We start from the raw sequence: 19,216 nt of genomic DNA, 5'->3' as shown, positions 1-19,216 counted from the left end.
CAAGTAGAACTTGAGGGCACGAACTACATCCAGATTGTGTAGAAGACGTTCCTTCTTCGAAGAAGGATTTGGACACAAGGATGGTACAACAATCTCTTGATTGATGTTCCTGTTAGAGACTACCTTAGGTAAGAACCCAGGTTTAGTACGCAGAACTACCTTGTCTGAGTGAAAAATCAGATAAGGGGAATCACAATGTAAGGCTGATAACTCAGAGACTCTTCGAGCCGAGGAAATAGCCATTAAAAACAGAACTTTCCAAGATAACATTTTTATATCAATGGAATGAAGGGGTTCAAACGGAACACCCTGTAAAACGTTAAGAACTAAGTTTAAACTCCATGGTGGAGCAACAGCTTTAAATACAGGCTTGATCCTAGCTAAAGCCTGACAAAAGGACTGGACGTCTGGATTTTCTGACAGACGTCTGTGTAACAAGATGGACAGAGCTGAAATCTGTCCCTTTAATGAACTAGCTGATAAACCCTTTTCTAAACCTTCTTGTAGAAAAGACAATATCCTAGCGATCCTAACCTTACTCCAGGAGTAACCTTTGGATTCGCACCAGTATAGGTATTTCCGCCATATTTTATGGTAAATCCTTCTGGTAACAGGCTTCCTAGCCTGAATCAGGGTATCAATAACCGACTCAGAAAAACCACGTTTTGATAAAATCAAGCGTTCAATTTCCAAGCAGTCAGCTTCAGAGAAGTTAGATTTTGATGTTTGAATGGACCCTGTATCAGAAGGTCCTGTCTTAGAGGTAGAGACCAAGGCGGACAGGATGACATGTCCACCAGATCTGCATACCAAGTCCTGCGTGGCCATGCAGGTGCTATTAGAATTACTGATGCTCTCTCCTGTTTGATTTTGGCAATCAATCGAGGAAGCAGCGGGAAGGGTGGAAACACATAAGCCATCCTGAAGTTCCAAGGTGCTGTCAAAGCATCTATCAGAACTGCTTCCGGATCCCTGGATCTGGACCCGTAGCGAGGAAGTTTGGCGTTCTGGCGAGACGCCATGAGATCTATCTCTGGTTTGCCCCAACGTCGAAGTATTTGGGCAAAGACCTCCGGATGAAGTTCCCACTCCCCCGGATGAAAAGTCTGGCGACTCAAGAAATCCGCCTCCCAGTTCTCCACTCCCGGGATGTGGATTGCTGACAGGTGGCAAGAGTGAGACTCTGCCCAGCGAATTATCTTTGATACTTCCATCATTGCTAGGGAGCTTCTTGTCCCTCCCTGATGGTTGATGTAAGCTACAGTCGTGATGTTGTCCGACTGAAACCTGATGAACCCCCGAGTTGTTAACTGGGGCCAAGCCAGAAGGGCATTGAGAACTGCTCTCAATTCCAGAATGTTTATTGGAAGGAGACTCTCCTCCTGATTCCATAGTCCCTGAGCCTTCAGAGAATTCCAGACAGCGCCCCAACCTAGTAGGCTGGCGTCTGTTGTTACAATTGTCCAGTCTGGCCTGCTGAATGGCATCCCCCTGGACAGGTGTGGCCGATGAAGCCACCATAGAAGAGAATTTCTGGTCTCTTGATTCAGATTCAGAGTAGGGGACAAATCTGAGTAATCCCCATTCCACTGACTTAGCATGCATAATTGCAGCGGTCTGAGGTGAAGGCGTGCAAAAGGTACTATGTCCATTGCCGCTACCATTAAGCCGATCACCTCCATGCATTGAGCTACTGACGGGTGTTGAATGGAATGAAGGACGCGGCATGCATTTTGAAGCTTTGTTAACCTGTCTTCTGTCAGGTAAATCTTCATTTCTACAGAATCTATAAGAGTCCCCAAGAATGGAACTCTTGTGAGAGGAAAAAGAGAACTCTTCTTTTCGTTCACTTTCCATCCATGCGACCTTAGAAATGCCAGAACTAACTCTGTATGAGACTTGGCAGTTTGAAAGCTTGAAGCTTGTATTAGAATGTCGTCTAGGTACGGAGCTACCGAAATCCCTCGCGGTCTTAGTACCGCTAGAAGGGCACCCAGAACCTTTGTGAAGATTCTTGGAGCCGTAGCCAGTCCGAATGGAAGAGCTACAAACTGGTAGTGCCTGTCTAAGAAGGCAAACCTTAGGTACCGGTGATGATCTTTGTGGATCGGTATGTGAAGGTAAGCATCCTTTAAATCCACTGTGGTCATGTACTGACCCTCTTGGATCATGGGTAAGATTGTCCGAATAGTTTCCATTTTGAACGATGGAACTCTTAGGAATTTGTTTAGAATCTTTAAATCTAAGATTGGCCTGAAAGTTCCCTCTTTTTTGGGAACCACAAACAGGTTTGAGTAGAACCCTTGTCCTTGTTCCGACCGCGGAACCGGATGGATCACTCCCATTAATAACAGATCTTGTACGCAGCGTAGAAACGCTTCTTTCTTTATCTGGTTTGTTGACAACCTTGACAGATGAAATCTCCCTCTTGGGGGAGATAATTTGAAGTCTAGAAGGTATCCCTGAGATATGATCTCTAGAGCCCAGGGATCCTGAACATCTCTTGCCCAGGCCTGGGCAAAGAGAGAGAGTCTGCCCCCCACTAGATCCGGTCCCGGATCGGGGGCTCTCGGTTCATGCTGTCTTTGGGGCAGCAGCAGGTTTCCTGGCCTGCTTGCTCTTGTTCCAGGACTGGTTAGGCTTCCAGCCTTGCCTGTAACGAGCAACAGCTCCTTCCTGTTTTGGTGCAGTGGAGGTTGATGCTGCTCCTGTTTTGAAATTCCGAAAGGGACGAAAATTAGACTGTCTAGCCTTAGCTTTGGCTTTGTCTTGAGGTAGGGCGTGGCCCTTACCACCTGTAATGTCAGCGATAATTTCTTTCAAACCGGGCCCAAATAAAGACTGCCCCTTGAAAGGTATATTAAGTAATTTGGACTTAGAAGTCACATCAGCTGACCAGGATTTTAGCCACAGCGCCCTACGTGCCTGTATGGCGAATCCTGAGTTCTTAGCCGTAAGTTTAGTTAAATGTACTACGGCCTCCGAAATGAAAGAATTAGCTAGTTTAAGGACTCTAAGCCTGTCCGTAATGTCGTCTAGCGTAGATGAACTAAGGTTCTCTTCCAGCGACTCAATCCAAAATGCTGCCGCAGCCGTAATCGGCGCGATACATGCAAGGGGTTGTAATATAAAACCTTGTTGAACAAACATTTTCTTAAGGTAACCCTCTAACTTTTTATCCATTGGATCTGAAAAAGCACAGCTATCCTCCACCGGGATAGTGGTACGCTTAGCTAAAGTAGAAACTGCTCCCTCCACCTTGGGGACCGTCTGCCATAAGTCCCTAGTGGTGGCGTCTATTGGGAACATCTTTCTAAATATTGGAGGGGGTGAGAACGGCACACCGGGTCTATCCCACTCCTTAGTAACAATTTCAGTTAGTCTCTTAGGTATAGGAAAAACGTCAGTACTCGCCGGTACCGCAAAGTATTTATCCAACCTACACAGTTTCTCTGGTATTGCAACGGTGTTACAATCGTTAAGAGCTGCTAAGACCTCCCCTAGTAATACACGGAGGTTCTCCAATTTAAATTTAAAATTTGAAATATCTGAGTCCAATTTGTTTGGATCAGAACCGTCACCCACAGAATGAAGCTCTCCGTCCTCATGCTCTGCGAGCTGTGACGCAGTATCAGACATGGCCCTAGCATTGTCAGCGCACTCTGTTCTCACCCCAGAGTGATCACGCTTGCCTCTTAGTTCTGGTAATTTAGACAAAACTTCAGTCATAACAGTAGCCATATCTTGTAATGTTATCTGTAATGGCCGCCCAGATGTACTAGGCGCCATAATATCACGCACCTCCCGGGCGGGAGATGCAGGTACTGCCGCGTGAGGCGAGTTAGTCGGCATAACTCTCCCCTCGCTGTTTGGTGAAATTTGTTCACATTGTACAGATTGACTTTTATTTAAAGTAGCATCAATACAGTTAGTACATAAATTTCTATTGGGCTCCACCTTGGCATTGGAACAAATGACACAGATATCTTCCTCTGAGTCAGACATGTTTAACACACTAGCAAAAAACTTACAACTTGGTTATAATCTTTTTTAGCAAAAAAAATACTGTGCCTCAAAGAGGTACTAAACGATTAAATAACAGTTGAAATAATGAACTGAAAAGCAGTTATAGCATCAAACTTTAAAACAACACAACTCTTAGCAAAGGTTTGTTCCCATTAGTAAAATAACAATAATTAAATTTGACATAAAAAGTACAAAGCAACGTTTTTATGCACAGTCACTATAAGAATTCTCACAGCTCTGCTGAGAGAAGTTACCTCCCTTCAAAGAAGTTTGAAGACCCCTGAGATCTGTCAGAGATGAACCGGATCATGCAGGAAAAATAAAAGTGACTGACTGGAATTTTTTGATGCGTAGTAAAGAGCGCCAAAAACGGCCCCTTCCCTCTCCCACACAGCAGTGAAGAGAAACGAAACTGTCACAATTACAAGCAAAAAACTGCCAAGTGGAAAATAATGCCCAAATATCTATTCACACAGTACCTCAGCAATGTAAACGATTCTACATTCCAGCAAAAACGTTTAACATGATAAATAGTTATTAAAAGTATTAGTGACCTTTAGCAGAGTAGTTCCGGTGAAATACCATCCCCAGAATACTGAAGTGTATACATACATGTCATTTTAACGGTATGGCAGGATTTTCTCATCAATTCCATTCAGAAAATAAAAACTGCTACATACCTCAATGCAGATTCATCTGCCCGCTGTCCCCTGATCTGAAGCCTTTACCTCCCTCAGATGGCCGAGAACAGCAATATGATCTTAACTACTCCGGTTAAAATCATAGTAAAAAACTCTGGCAGATTCTTCCTCAAACTCTGCCAGAGAAGTAATAACACGCTCCGGTGCTATTGTAAAATAACAAACTTTTGATTGAAGTCATAAAAACTAAGTATAATCACCATAGTCCTCTCACACATCCTATCTAGTCGTTGGGTGCAAGAGAATGACTGGGACTGACGTAGAGGGGAGGAGCTATATGCAGCTCTGCTGGGTGAATCCTCTTGCATTTCCTGTTGGGGAGGAGTTATATCCCAGAAGTAATGATGACCCGTGGACTGATCACACATAACAGAAGAAATGGGCCTTGAGATAGAAGGTCTGGTCTTAATGGAAGTGTCCAAGGTTGGCAACTGGCCATCTGAACGAGATCCGCAAACCAAAACCTGTGTGGCCATGCTGGAGCCACCAGCAGTACAAATGAACGCTCCAATAGAATTTTGGAGATCACTTTTGGAAGAAGAACTAGAGGTGGAAAGATATAAGCAGGATGATAATTCCAAGGAAGTGAAAACGCATCCACTGCTTCCGCCTGAGGATCCCGGGATCTGGACAGATACCTGGGAAGTTTCTTGTTCAGATGAGAGGCCATCAGATCTATTTGTGGAAAACCCCAGATTCGAACAATCTGAAGAAAAACCTCTGGTTGAAGAGACCATTCGCCCAGATGTAACGTCTGGCGACTGAGGTAATCCGCTTCCCAATTGTCTACACCTGGGATATGAACCGCAGAAATTAGACAGGAGCTGGATTGCGCCCATACAAGTATCCGAGATACTTCTTTCATGGCCTGAGGACTGTGAGTCCCCCCTTGATGATTGACATATGCCACGGTCGTGACATTGTCTGTTTGAAAACAAATAAACAATTTTCTCTTTAGAAGAGGCCAAAACTGAAGAGCTCTGAAAATCGCACGGAGTTCCAAAATGTTGATTGGTAATCTCGCCTCCTGAGATTCCCAAACCCCTTGCGCTGTCAGAGATCCCCATACAGCTCCCCAACCTGACAGACTCGCATCTGTTGAGATCACAGTCCAGGTTGGACGAACGAAAGAGGCCCCTTGAATTAAACGATGGTGATCCATCCCCCAAATTAGAGATGATCGAACATTGGGATTTAAGGATATTATTTGTGATATCCTTGTATAATCCCTGCACCACTGGTTCAGCATACAAAGCTGGAGTGGTCTCGTGTGAAAACGAGCAAAAGGGATCACGTCCGATGCAGCAGTCATGAGACCTAAAATCTCCATGCATAATGCTACCGAAGGGAACAATTGAGACTGAAGGTTTCGAGAGACTGAAGGTTTCGACAGGCTGAAACCAATTTCAGACGTCTCTTTTCTGTCAGAGACAAAGTCATGGACACTGAATCTATTTGGAAACCTAAAAAGGTTACTCTTGTCTGAAGAATCAAGGAACTCTTTGGTAAATTGATCCTCCAACCATGTCTTTGAAGAAACAACACAAGTTGATTCGTATGAGATTCTGCAGAATGTGAAGACTGAGCAAGTACCAAGATATCGTCCAAATAAGGAAATGCTGCAATACCCTGTTCTCTGATTACAGAGAGAAGGGCACCGAGAACCTTCGAAAAGATCCTTGGTGCTGTTGCTAGACCAAATGGAAGAGCAATAAACTGGTAATGCTTGTCTAGAAAAGAGAATCTCAGAAACTGATAGTGATCTGGATGAATTGGAATATGCAGGTATGCATCCTGTAAGTCTATTGTAGACATAATGCCCTTGCTGAACAAAAGGCAGAATAGTTCTTATAGTCCCCATTTTGAATGTTGGTATCTTTACATAACGATTCAATATTTTTAGATCCAGAACCGGTCTGAAAGAATTCTCTTTCTTTGGTACGATGAATAGATTTGAATAAAACCCCAGACCCTGTTCCAGAACTGGAACTGGTATAATTACCCCAGCTAACTCTAGGTCTGAAACACATTTCAGAAACGCCTGAGCCTTCACTGGATTGACTGGAATACGTGAGAGAAAGAATCTTCTCACAGGCGGTCTTACTTTGAAACCTATTCTGTACCCTTGTGAAACCATGTTCTGAATCCAAAGATTGTGAACCGAATTGATCCAAACATCTTTGAAAAATCGTAACCTGCACCCTACCACCTTCATGCGGATTTAGGGGCTGGTTTTGACTTTCTGGAAGGCTTGGATTTATTCCAGACTGGATTAGGTTTCCAACCGGAAACTGTTCCTTTAGGGGAAGGATCAGGCTTCTGCTCCTTATTCTGACGAAAGGAACGAAAAACGATTATCAGCCCTGTAATTACCTTTAGATTTTTTTGCCCTGAGGCAAAAAGGCACCCTTCCCTCCAGTAACAGTTGAAATGATAGAATCCAACTGAGAACCAAACAACTTATTACCTTGGTAAGAGAGAGAAAGCAAAGTTGACTTAGAAGTCATATCTACATTCCAGGATTTAAGCCATAAAGCTCGTCTAGCTAAAATAGCTAAAGACATATACCGGACATCAACTCTAATGATATCAAAAAATGGCATCATAGACAAAGTTATTAGCGTGTTGAAGAAGTTTAACAATGCTATATGTATTATGATCTGTCACTTGTTGCGCTAAAGCCTCCAACCAGAAAGTTGAAGCTGCAGCAACATCAGCCAAAGAGATAGCAGGTCTAAGTAGATTACCTGAACATAAATAAGCTTTTCTCAAAAAAGATTCAATTTTCCTATCTAAAGGATCTTTAAACGAAGTGCTATCTGCCGTAGGAATAGCAGTACGTTTGGCTAAAGTAGAGATAGCCCCATCGACTTTAGGGATTTTATCCCAAAATTCCAATCTATCAGATGGCACAGGGTACAATTTCTTAAACCTTGGAGAAGGAGTAAATGAAGTACCCAGACTATCCCATTCCCTAGCAATCACATCTGAGATAGCATCAGGAACTGGAAAAACTTCCGGAATTAATACATGAGGTTTATAAACCGAATTTAAACGTTCAGTAGATTTAGTATCAAGAGGACTAGACTCTTCCATATCTAAAGCAATTAACACTTCTTTAAGTAATGAACGAATAAACTCCATCTTAAATAAAAATATGAAGATTTATCAGTATCAATATCTGAGGTAGAATCTTCTGAACCGGAAAAAACCTCATCAGAAACAGATAAGTCAGAATGATGACGGTCACCTAAAAATTCATCTGAAATGTGAGAAGTTTTGAAAGACCCTTTACGTTTACTGGAAGGAGGAATAACAGACAGAGCCTTCCTAATAGAATTAGAAACAAATTCTTTTACATTAACAGGAACATCCTGAACAGTAGATGTTGAAGGAACAACAACAGGTAAAGGATTATTACTAATGGAAACACAATCTGCATTGGAAAGTTTATCATGACAGCTTTCACAAACTACGGCTGGAGGAACAGTTACCACAAGTTTACAACATATGCACTTAACTTTGGTAGAACCAGCATCAGGCAGCGCCTGTCCATTAGTGGATTTTGATCCAGGGTCAGGATGAGACATCTTGAAATATGTAATAGAAAAAACAACATATAAAGCAAAATTATCAAATTCCTTAAATGACAGTTTCAGGAATGGGAAAGAATGCAAAATAATAAGCTTCTAGAAACCAGAAGCAATGAAAAGAAACAGAATTTATGCTTACCTGATAAATTACTTTCTCCAACGGTGTGTCCGGTCCACGGCGTCATCCTTACTTGTGGGAATATCTCTTCCCCAACAGGAAATGGCAAAGAGTCCCAGCAAAGCTGGCCATATAGTCCCTCCTAGGCTCCGCCCACCCCAGTCATTCGACCGACGGACAGGAGGAAAATATATAGGAGAAACCATATGGTACCGTGGTGACTGTAGTTAGAGAAAATAATTCATCAGACCCGATTAAAAAACCAGGGCGGGCCGTGGACCGGACACACCGTTGGAGAAAGTAATTTATCAGGTAAGCATAAATTCTGTTTTCTCCAACATTGGTGTGTCCGGTCCACGGCGTCATCCTTACTTGTGGGAACCAATACCAAAGCTTTAGGACACGGATGAAGGGAGGGAGCAAATCAGGTCACCTAAACGGAAGGCACCACGGCTTGCAAAACCTTTCTCCCAAAAATAGCCTCCGAAGAAGCAAAAGTATCAAATTTGTAAAAATTTGGCAAAAGTGTGCAGTGAAGACCAAGTCGCTGCCTTACATATCTGGTCAACAGAAGCCTCGTTCTTGAAGGCCCATGTGGAAGCTACAGCCCTAGTGGAGTGAGCTGTAATTCTTTCAGGAGGCTGCCGTCCGGCAGTCTCGTAAGCCAATCGGATGATGCTTTTAAGCCAAAAGGAAAGAGAGGTAGAAGTCGCTTTTTGACCTCTCCTCTTACCAGAATAGACAACAAACAAAGAAGATGTTTGTCTGAAATCTTTTGTAGCCTCTAAATAGAATTTTAGAGCACGGACTACGTCCAAATTGTTTAACAAATGTTCCTTCTTTGAAACTGGATTCGGACACAAAGAAGGTACAACTATCTCCTGGTTAATATTCTTGTTAGAAACAACCTTTGGAAGAAAACCAGGCTTAGTACGCAAAACCACCTTATCTGCATGGAACACCAGATAAGGCGGAGAACACTGCAAAGCAGATAACTCAGAAACTCTTCTAGCAGAAGAAATAGCAACTAAAAACAAAACTTTCCAAGATAGTAACTTAATATCTATGGAATGTAAAGGTTCAAACGGAACCCCTTGAAGAACTGAAAGAACTAGATTTAGACTCCAGGGAGGAGTCAAAGGTCTGTAAACAGGCTTGATCCTAACCAGAGCCTGAACAAATGCTTGAACATCTGGCACAGCTGCCAGTCTTTTGTGTAGTAAGACAGATAAAGCAGAGATCTCTCCCTTTAGAGAACTTGCAGATAATCCTTTCTCCAAACCTTCTTGTAGAAAGGAGAGAATCTTAGGGATTTTTATCTTATTCCATGGGAATCCTTTGGATTCACACCAACAGATATATTTTTTCCATATCTTATGGTAAATCTTTCTAGTTACTGGTTTTCTGGCCTGAACCAGAGTATCTATCACAGAATCTGAAAACCCACGCTTTGAAAGAATCAAGCGTTCAATCTCCAAGCCGTCAGCTGGAGGGAGACCAGATTTGGATGTTCGAATGGACCCTGAACAAGAAGGTCCTGTCTCAAAGGTAGCTTCCATGGTGGAACCGATGACATATTCACCAGGTCTGCATACCAAGTCCTGCGTGGCCACGCAGGAGCTATCAAGATCACTGAGGCCCTCTCCTGTTTGATCCTGGCTACCAGCCTGGGAATGAGAGGAAACGGTGGAAACACATAAGCTAGGTTGAAGGTCCAAGGTGCTACTAGTGCATCTACTAGAGTCGCCTTGGGATCCCTGGATCTGGACCCGTAACACGGAACCTTGAAGTTCTGACGAGACGCCATCAGATCCATGTCTGGAATGCCCCAAAATTGAGTCAGTTGGGCAAAGATCTCCGGATGGAGTTCCCACTCCCCCGGATGGAAAGTCTGACGACTCAGATAATCCGCTTCCCAGTTTTCCACACCTGGGATGTGGATCGCAGATAGATGGCAGGAGGGTTCCTCCGCCCATTGTATTATTTTGGTCACTTCTTTCATCGCCAGGGAACTCCTTGTTCCCCCCTGATGATTGATATACGCAACAGTCGTCATGTTGTCTGATTGGAATCTTATTAATCTGGCCTTTGCTAGTTGAGGCCAAGCCCTGAGAGCATTGAAAATCGCTCTTAGTTCCAGAATGTTTATCGGGAGAAGAGACTCTTCCCGAGACCATAGTCCCTGAGTCTTCAGGGATTCCCAGACCGCGCCCCAGCCCACTAGACTGGCGTCGGTCGTGACAATGACCCACTCTGGTCTGCGGAAGCTCATTCCCTTGGATAGATGGTCCAGGGTCAGCCACCAACGGAGTGAATCTCTGGTCTTCTGATCTACTTGAATCACTGGAGACAAGTCTGTATAGTCCCCATTCCACTGTTTGAGCATGCACAGTTGTAATGGTCTTAGATGAATTCGTGCAAAAGGAACTATGTCCATTGCTGCAACCATCAACCCTACTACTTCCATGGACTGAGCTATGGAAGGACGTGAAACAGAATGAAGAACTTGACAAGCGCTTAGAAGCTTTGATTTTCTGACCTCTGTCAGAAAAATCCTCATTTCTAAGGAATCTATTATTGTTCCCAAAAAGGGAACTCTTGTTGACGGAGACAGAGAACTTTTTTTCTACGTTCACCTTCCATCCGTGCGATCTGAGAAAGGCCAGAACAATGTCTGTATGAGCCTTTGCTTTTGACAGGGATGACGCTTGTATTAGAATGTCGTCCAGGTATGGTACTACTGCAATGCCCCTTGGCCTTAGGACCGCTAGAAGGGACCCGAGTACCTTTGTGAAAATCCTTGGAGCAGTGGCTAATCCGAATGGGAGGGCCACAAACTGGTAATGTTTGTCCAGAAAGGCGAACCTTAGGGACTGATGATGTTCTTTGTGGATAGGAATATGTAGGTACGCATCCTTTAGATCCACGGTAGTCATAAATTGACCTTCCTGGATAGTGGGTAGAATCGTTCGAATGGTTTCCATTTTGAACAATGGTACCCTGAGAAATTTGTTTAGGATCTTCAGATCCAAAATTGGTCTGAATGTTCCCTCTTTTTTGGGAACTACGAACAGATTTGAATAAAATCCCATTCCCTGTTCTTTTATTGGGACAGGGTGTATCACTCCCATTTTTAACAGGTCTTCTACACAATGTAAGAATGCCTGTCTCTTTATTTGATTTAAGGATAAGTGAGACATGTGGAACCTTCCCCTTGGGGGTAGTTCCCTGAATTCCAGAAGATAACCCTGAGAAACTATTTCTAGTGCCCAGGGATCCTGAACATCTCTTGCCCAAGCCTGAGCAAAAAGAGAGAGTCTGCCCCCTACTAGATCCGGTCCCGGATCGGGGGCTACTCCTTCATGCTGTCTTGTTAGCAGCAGCAGGCTTCTTGACCTGCTTACCCTTGTTCCAGCCCTGCATAGGTTTCCAGGCTGGTTTGGGCTGTGAGGCATTACCCCATTGCTTAGAGGATGCAGAATTCGAGGCCGGTCCGTTCCTGAAATTGCGAAAGGAACGAAAATTAGACTTATTCTTGGCCTTGAACGGCCTATCTTGTGGAAGGGCGTGGCCCTTTCCCCCAGTGATGTCTGAGATAATCTCTTTCAATTCTGGGCCGAAGAGAGTTTTACCTTTGAAAGGGATGTTAAGCAATTTTGTCTTGGATGATACATCCGCTGACCAAGACTTTAGCCAAAGCGCTTTACGCGCCACAATTGCAAACCCTGAATTTTTCGCCGCTAATTTAGCTAATTGCAAGGCGGCATCTAAAATAAAAGAGTTAGCCAACTTAAGTGCGTGAACTCTGTCCATAACCTCCTCATATGGAGTCTCTCTACCGAGCGACTTTTCTAGTTCCTCGAACCAGAACCACGCTGCAGTAGTGACAGGAACAATGCACGAAATGGGTTGTAGAAGGTAACCTTGCTGTACAAAAATCTTTTTAAGCAAACCTTCCAATTTTTTATCCATAGGATCCTTGAAAGCACAACTATCCTCGATAGGAATAGTAGTGCGCTTGTTTAAAGTAGAAACTGCCCCCTCGACCTTAGGGACTGTATGCCATAAGTCCTTTCTGGGGTCGACCATAGGAAATAATTTCTTAAATATAGGAGGGGGAACAAAAGGTATGCCGGGCTTCTCCCACTCCTTATTCACTATGTCCGCCACCCGCTTGGGTATAGGAAAAGCGTCAGGGTGCACCGGAACCTCTAGGAACTTGTCCATTTTGCATAATTTCTCTGGAATGACCAAGTTGTCACAATCATCCAGAGTAGATAACACCTCCTTAAGCAGTGCGCGGAGATGTTCTAATTTAAATTTAAATGTCACAACATCAGGTTCAGCTTGTTGAGAAATTTTTCCTGAATCTGAAATTTCCCCATCTGACAAAACCTCCCTCATGGCCACTTCAGATTGGTGTGAGGGTATGACAGAACAATTATCATCAGCGCCCTCCTGCTCTTCAGTGTTTAAGACAGAGCAATCGCGCTTTCTCTGATATGCAGGCATTTTGGATAAAATATTTGCTATGGAGTTATCCATTACAGCCGTCAATTGTTGCATGGTAATAAGCATTGGCGCGCTAGATGTACTAGGGGCCTCCTGCGTGGGCAAAACTGGTGTAGACACAGTAGGAGATGATGTAGTATCATGTCTACTCCCCTCATCTGAGGAATCATCTTGGGCAATTTCATTATCTGTGGCAGTACTGTCCTTACTTTGTTTGGACGCTATGGCACAATTATCACACAAATTTAAATGGGGAGACACATTGGCTTTCATACATATAGAACATAGCTTATCCGAAGGCACAGACATGTTAAACAGGCTTAAACTTGTTAATAAAGCACAAAAACCGTTTTAAAACAAAACCGTTACTGTCTCTTTAAATTTTAAACAGAAACACTTTATTACTGAATATGTGAAAAACTATGAAGGAATTGTTCAAAAATTATCAAAATTTCACCACAGTGTCTTAAAGCATTAAGAGTATTGCACACCAAATTTCAGAGCTTTAAACCCCGTTTACAAATTTAACCCCTATACAGTCCCAGCTACAGCTTTTGCTGAGATCTAACCAAGCCCAGAGGGGAATACGATACCAAATGACGCCTTCTAGAAACTTTTCCAGCTATTTTCAGGTCCTCACACATGCATCTGCATGTCTTGCTCTCAAAAACAACTGCGCAGTAAAGGCGCGAAAATGAGGCTCAGTCTACAACTGGGAAGGCCCTCCCTGACTGGAAAAGGTGTCTAACATAGTGCCTGCCGTTACAAAACGTTCCCCAAGCTTATAAATGTGAAATATCATCATAAACATGTATAAAATGCCCAAATAAAGCAATCGATTTAGCCCATAAAAGTGTCTACCAGTTTTATAGCCCATATTAAGCCCTTTATTCTGTTTGAGACTAAGAAAATGGCTTACCTATCCCCATGAGGGGAAAAATGACAGCCTTCCAGCATTACACAGTCTTGTTAGAAATATGGCTAGTCATACCTTAAGCAGAAAAGTCTGCTAACTTTCCCCCAACTGAAGTTACTTCATCTCAACAGTCCTATGTGGAAACAGCAATCGATTTTAGTTACTGTCTGCTAAAATCATCTTCCTCTCACAAACAGAAATCTTCATCTTTTTCTGTTTCAGAGTAAATAGTACATACCAGCACTATTTTAAAATAACAAACACTTGATAGAAGAATAAAAAACTACATTTAAACACCAAAAACTCTTAACCATCTCCGTGGAGATGTTGCCTGTGCAACGGCAAAGAGAATGACTGGGGTGGGCGGAGCCTAGGAGGGACTATATGGCCAGCTTTGCTGGGACTCTTTGCCATTTCCTGTTGGGGAAGAGATATTCCCACAAGTAAGGATGACGCCGTGGACCGGACACACCAATGTTGGAGAAAAAATGTTTAAATAATGTGAGTAAAAAAAGACGCCCACATTTTTTTGGCGCAAAAAAAAAGTCTGAATACGCATGCGTAACAGAATACAACTTCCGGCGTAAATTACGTCACTGGAAATGACAAAATTTTTAGCGCCAAAAAACATTCGCTCCAAAAATGACGTAATAAAAAGAAACATTTTCTGCCCCCGCGAGCCTAACAGCATGCAGGAAAAAAATGGCCAAATTAAATTTTTCAAGGTAAGAAAAAATAATTAAATGCATTATCCCAATAATGAAACTGACAGTCTGTATAGAAAAGGAATACTGATTATCCTGAATCAAGGCAAATATAAGTTTATAGACATATATTTAGAACTTTACATATAAAGTGCCCAACCATAGAGTGTCACAAAAAATAAGACTTACTTACCCCAGGACACTCCTCTACATGTAGTAGATAGCCAAACCAGTACTGAAACGAGAATCAGTAGAGGTAATGGTATATAAGAGTATATCGTCGATCTGAAAAGTGAGGTAGGAGAAGAAATCTCTACGACCGATAACAGAGAACCTATGAAATAGATCCCCTAGAGGTAGACCAATATATTCAAATAGGCAATACTCTCTTCACATCCCTCTGACATTTACTGCACTCTGAGAGGAAAACCGGGCTTCAACCTGTTGCGAAGCGCATATCAACGAAGAATCTTAAGCACAAACTTACTTCACCACCTCCACGGGAGGCAAAGTTTGTAAAACTGAATTGTGGGTGTGGTGAGGGGTGTATTTATAGGCATTTTAAGGTTTGGGAAACTTTGCCCCTCCTGGTAGGAATGTATATCCCATACGTCACTAGCTCATGGACTCTTGCTAATTACATGAAAGAAATTGCCCCTTCCACCTTGGGTACCGTTTGCCAAGAATCCTTGATAGAGTTCGCTATGGGAAACATGTTTTTAAATATAGGGGATGGAGAAAAAGGGATAACCGGTCTCTCCCATTCCTTTGCAATGATCTCAGTAGCTCAATCTGGTACAGGAAAAACCTCCACCATGGAAGGTACATCAAAATATTTGTTTAGCTTACTGGATTTCTTAGGATTAACTACGAGCCTGGTGTCATTGTCGTCCAGAGTAGCTAAAACCTCCTTAATACTGAAGGAGTAAAACCTCCTGATACTGAAGGAGTAAAACCTCCTTCAGTATCAGCAGGAGGAATTACCCTGTCAGAATCTGAGATTTCACCCTCAGAGGCTACCAAAGTATCCTCCTCCTCAGGCTTCTGAGAGGGGACCTTTGAGATAGCAACAACTGAGTCAGCAACCTCTCTTACTGATTGTTTACTTTTTCTCTTGCGCTTTCCCTGCAGCATGGGAAAAGCAGACAACGCATCCGAAACCGCAGAGGAAATGAGGGAAGCGATGTCTTGCAAGGTAACTCCAGGTAGAGTAGTGGAGGAAGTGCAGGACACTGGTTGAATGGACGCTAAAGCTGTGGCATATATTGCACATTGTCAGAAGGCTCCTGAACAGCATCCGCCACAGACAATACACGAGGAACAGAAAGGGATTGGTGGTTCCACATTTGCATCAAAACAAAGTACATGTAAGATCTTGTAGGGTTTCTTGGTCCATCTTTATTCACAATTTGAACAATTAAAATTGTTTAACTTAACTAGAAATTACCTAAAAAAAAAAGTTACTGTGTCTTTAAATGTTAAAAGTAACGTCTTTATTTTGCTTTACACACACAAAAAAAATAAATTGGCTTTAAAGGGACATTATACACTCATTTTTTCTTTGCATAAATGTATTGTAGATTATCTATTTATATAGCCCATAAAGTTGTTTTTTGAAGAAAAAAAATTGTTTTGCTTATTTTTAAATAACATTGCTCTGATTTTCAGACTCCTAACCAAGCCCCAAAGTTTTATGAGAATACTGATGTATACCTACTCCAGCTTGCTCCTGCTTGTATAAAAGGTCTTTTCATATGCAAAAGAAGGGGGATGGGGGGAGTGTCTTATTTCCCACTTGCAGTGGGCTTTCCAACTACCTTTTCAGCAGAGCTAAACTGAAAGCTTCTAAGTAAGTTTTTAACATTTTTATACAGGATTTTTATATCAGTATCTGTGCATCTTATTCTTTATAGCAGTAGCTATTACATGCAGTTATATGAAAATGAGTGTATATTGTCCCTTTAATAATACACAGCAGACAATCTCCACACCTCAGCTAAGCTTTGCTGAGGTGCCTACCTGCCACCCGTTCGTATAATTCACAGAAATTAGATGTCCGGAATCATCTATACACTTTATAAATCTTATCTGAGGCTGTTCTGCTACGTCACCATAAGGAAGCAGAGAAAACGTATTAACCGCTTCTCTGTAACACCGAAAATGAGGATATGAAACAAAAGGGCGCGCAAACATTGCCGCATAGTTTAGCTCTGCCCATCGTGGGCGTATCAAAGGGAAACCACCCGGTCGGCAAATGAAATGTAAAAATGAAGCTGTTGATAGTTGTGAAATTGCACCTAACATGAGCCATATCTCCACGTCCCCAGTGCCTGCCGTAACTGCCCTATAAACGTATCCTCACTTCCAAGGATAATGTCATCTTAAGTGTCCTTATATATATTAAAGTGCCAAATTTTCCTGTGTACATACCCCGGAAAATAAACTTAGCACTTACCTTAGAATTCTTTCCGTCAGTAAGGCAGCTCACCAGGTTTGAGAGGTCCTCTCCTTCACATGGACCTGTGGAAAAAAAGATAAAGTCTGAGTAATCTTACTCAGACTTTCAGTATTAGGGCAGCATTAGATATATGGGAGGTGCAGTGAGAATTATGTCCCACAAGTTCCCATTGCTTGAAAGCCACCACTGCTCTACTGAAGAGACTGATGTGGACTACGGCTACACCCTAGCAGAACAAACAACACAAGCTTGTGATGTTAAAATAAAATAATAAACACTTGATTGAAGAATCTTTTCAAACACCTAATTTTACCACTTCCTTGCTCTAATGTAGGCAAAGAGAATGGCTGGGGTTGGAGGTGATATTTAACAGCTTTGCTGTGGTGCTCTTTGCTGCCTCTTGCTGGGCAGGAGTGATATTACAATAGTAATTAGATGATCCGTGTCATTAGAAAAAAAGAAGTTCCTACTCTTTCCCATTCGTTACTAATAATGTTTGCCATCTTAACTGGCACAGGAAAAGTCAGAGGGACCTTCCTATCTTCGTAAACCCTGTCTAATTTAGGGATCTTAGGCTCCTCAGGGAGTGTAGCCTCTGGAACCTCTAGGGTAGACAGAACCTCCTTTAGAAAAAAAAAACAAAAAAAACCGCAGATGCTCAAATTTTAAATCTAAAGGAGGGTTCCTCCGCTGAAGGAGGTTTAGTAACTAAAGTCTCCGACTCAGAAAGTTCACCCTCTGAAGCTACGGAGGTTAACTCATCCTTGGATAGCTGGTATATAGTAGCTAAATCCGACAAATATTTAGATGACTCTAGGTCAGGAGAACTAGGTTTAACCTTTCTCTTGCATTTGTTACAGCGAGGCAAGGCACTCGGGACCGAAGACACCGCCAATTGTAACTGTGCGGTAAAGTCCGCTGGAAAAAAAACCCCTCCAGATAGAGGATTAGTTGAGCCGCGGGGAACTGCATGTGGAGCGGGTAATGTATAAAAAAGGGTAGTAATTTCTCTGGACCCAGATTCCTGATTAGTAGACGGCTCAGAAGGGCTAATAGCGCTATGAGTATTAGCAGGCTTGTCTCCCTTCTTAGACTTTAGAACAGTGTTTAGGCAAATAGAACAAAATTGAGCAGGCGGGCAAACCACAGCCTCCTCACAATATAAAAAGGAATTATTAATTAGTAAAGAAGGAGTGGAACCTTCTAATATAGTACCAAAGTCCTCTATAGCTTTATATATACCCACAGAAGGACAACCAAAATGGAACGCTTTTATTTAAAAAAAATGGCACCTTAATAGTCCAAATTACTGGAGCACTCACCACTTCCTAGACCTAGACAGCTACAACAGTGAAAACGCTCGCCTCAGGAGTGATGTCTGCAGCAGGATCTTAGGAAATGAAAGAGACTGCACCCGGTCAAGTGCTACGTAAGAGAGGACTTCCCCTGCTATGAAAAAGGGTGCCAGGCTATTATGAGCTGCGCAACACTTAAAAAACGAACGTGAAATCTTTTTTTTGTTTTTTTTTGCTTGGAACACAGTCTATGAGCCTAAAAAAAAAAAAAACTCACATTAAGCAGAAATAAATCCCCAAACTGTTCAAATAATCTCCTGAAGGAGATATTAACCCTTGATCCTGTCGAGGTATAAAGGAGCCACACTGTGACCCTGTTCAGCGTTTTAAATTGTATATATATATATATATAAAAAAAAATAAGTCTTACCCTCCAGGATCCATGTGGTGGAACAGGCACAGCATCTCAAGCGCGACAGTCTTGCAGCAGCACTTCTGATGAACTTGAGTGTGTAGCAGCAAGCAGTAAAACTTGTCAACACTGCTCAGGAGCTGTTAGTGACAGTCTGGATGGGTTCGCAGAAAAACTTTACCTGCATTTTCAGACTCTAGCTTTCATCAATACTCTCACTGAGAGGTTGACATGATTACTTAAAACTCCAGTGCTTTTTTGAAGGGAACATACCCATTACAGGACAATCCAAATCTTCTGACACTTCTCTGCCACCTCCTATAGTGACGAAAGGCAAAGAATGACTGGGAGGTAGGGGAAGTCGGAGGAATATTTAAGCCTTTTGTTGGGGTGTCTTTGCCTCCTCCTGGTGGCCAGGTGTTGTATTTTCACAACAGTAATGAATGAAGTCGTGGAATCTCCCTGCCATATGGAAGGAAAT

General features: G+C 42.6%; 1 protein-coding gene across 1 annotated transcript in view; it reads right to left on the bottom strand.

Annotated features, from left to right (window-relative positions):
* SENP1 (SUMO specific peptidase 1) overlaps positions 1-19,216 on the bottom strand; it is a 357,101-nt gene that overhangs the window by 11,360 nt on the left and 326,525 nt on the right. The window lies entirely within an intron of this gene.

Source organism: Bombina bombina, chromosome 3, assembly GCF_027579735.1.
Source record: "Bombina bombina isolate aBomBom1 chromosome 3, aBomBom1.pri, whole genome shotgun sequence".
NCBI lineage: Eukaryota > Metazoa > Chordata > Amphibia > Anura > Bombinatoridae > Bombina > Bombina bombina.
The sequence above is the reverse complement of the archived record's forward strand: the minus strand, read 5'-3'. Positions and strand labels throughout refer to the sequence as shown.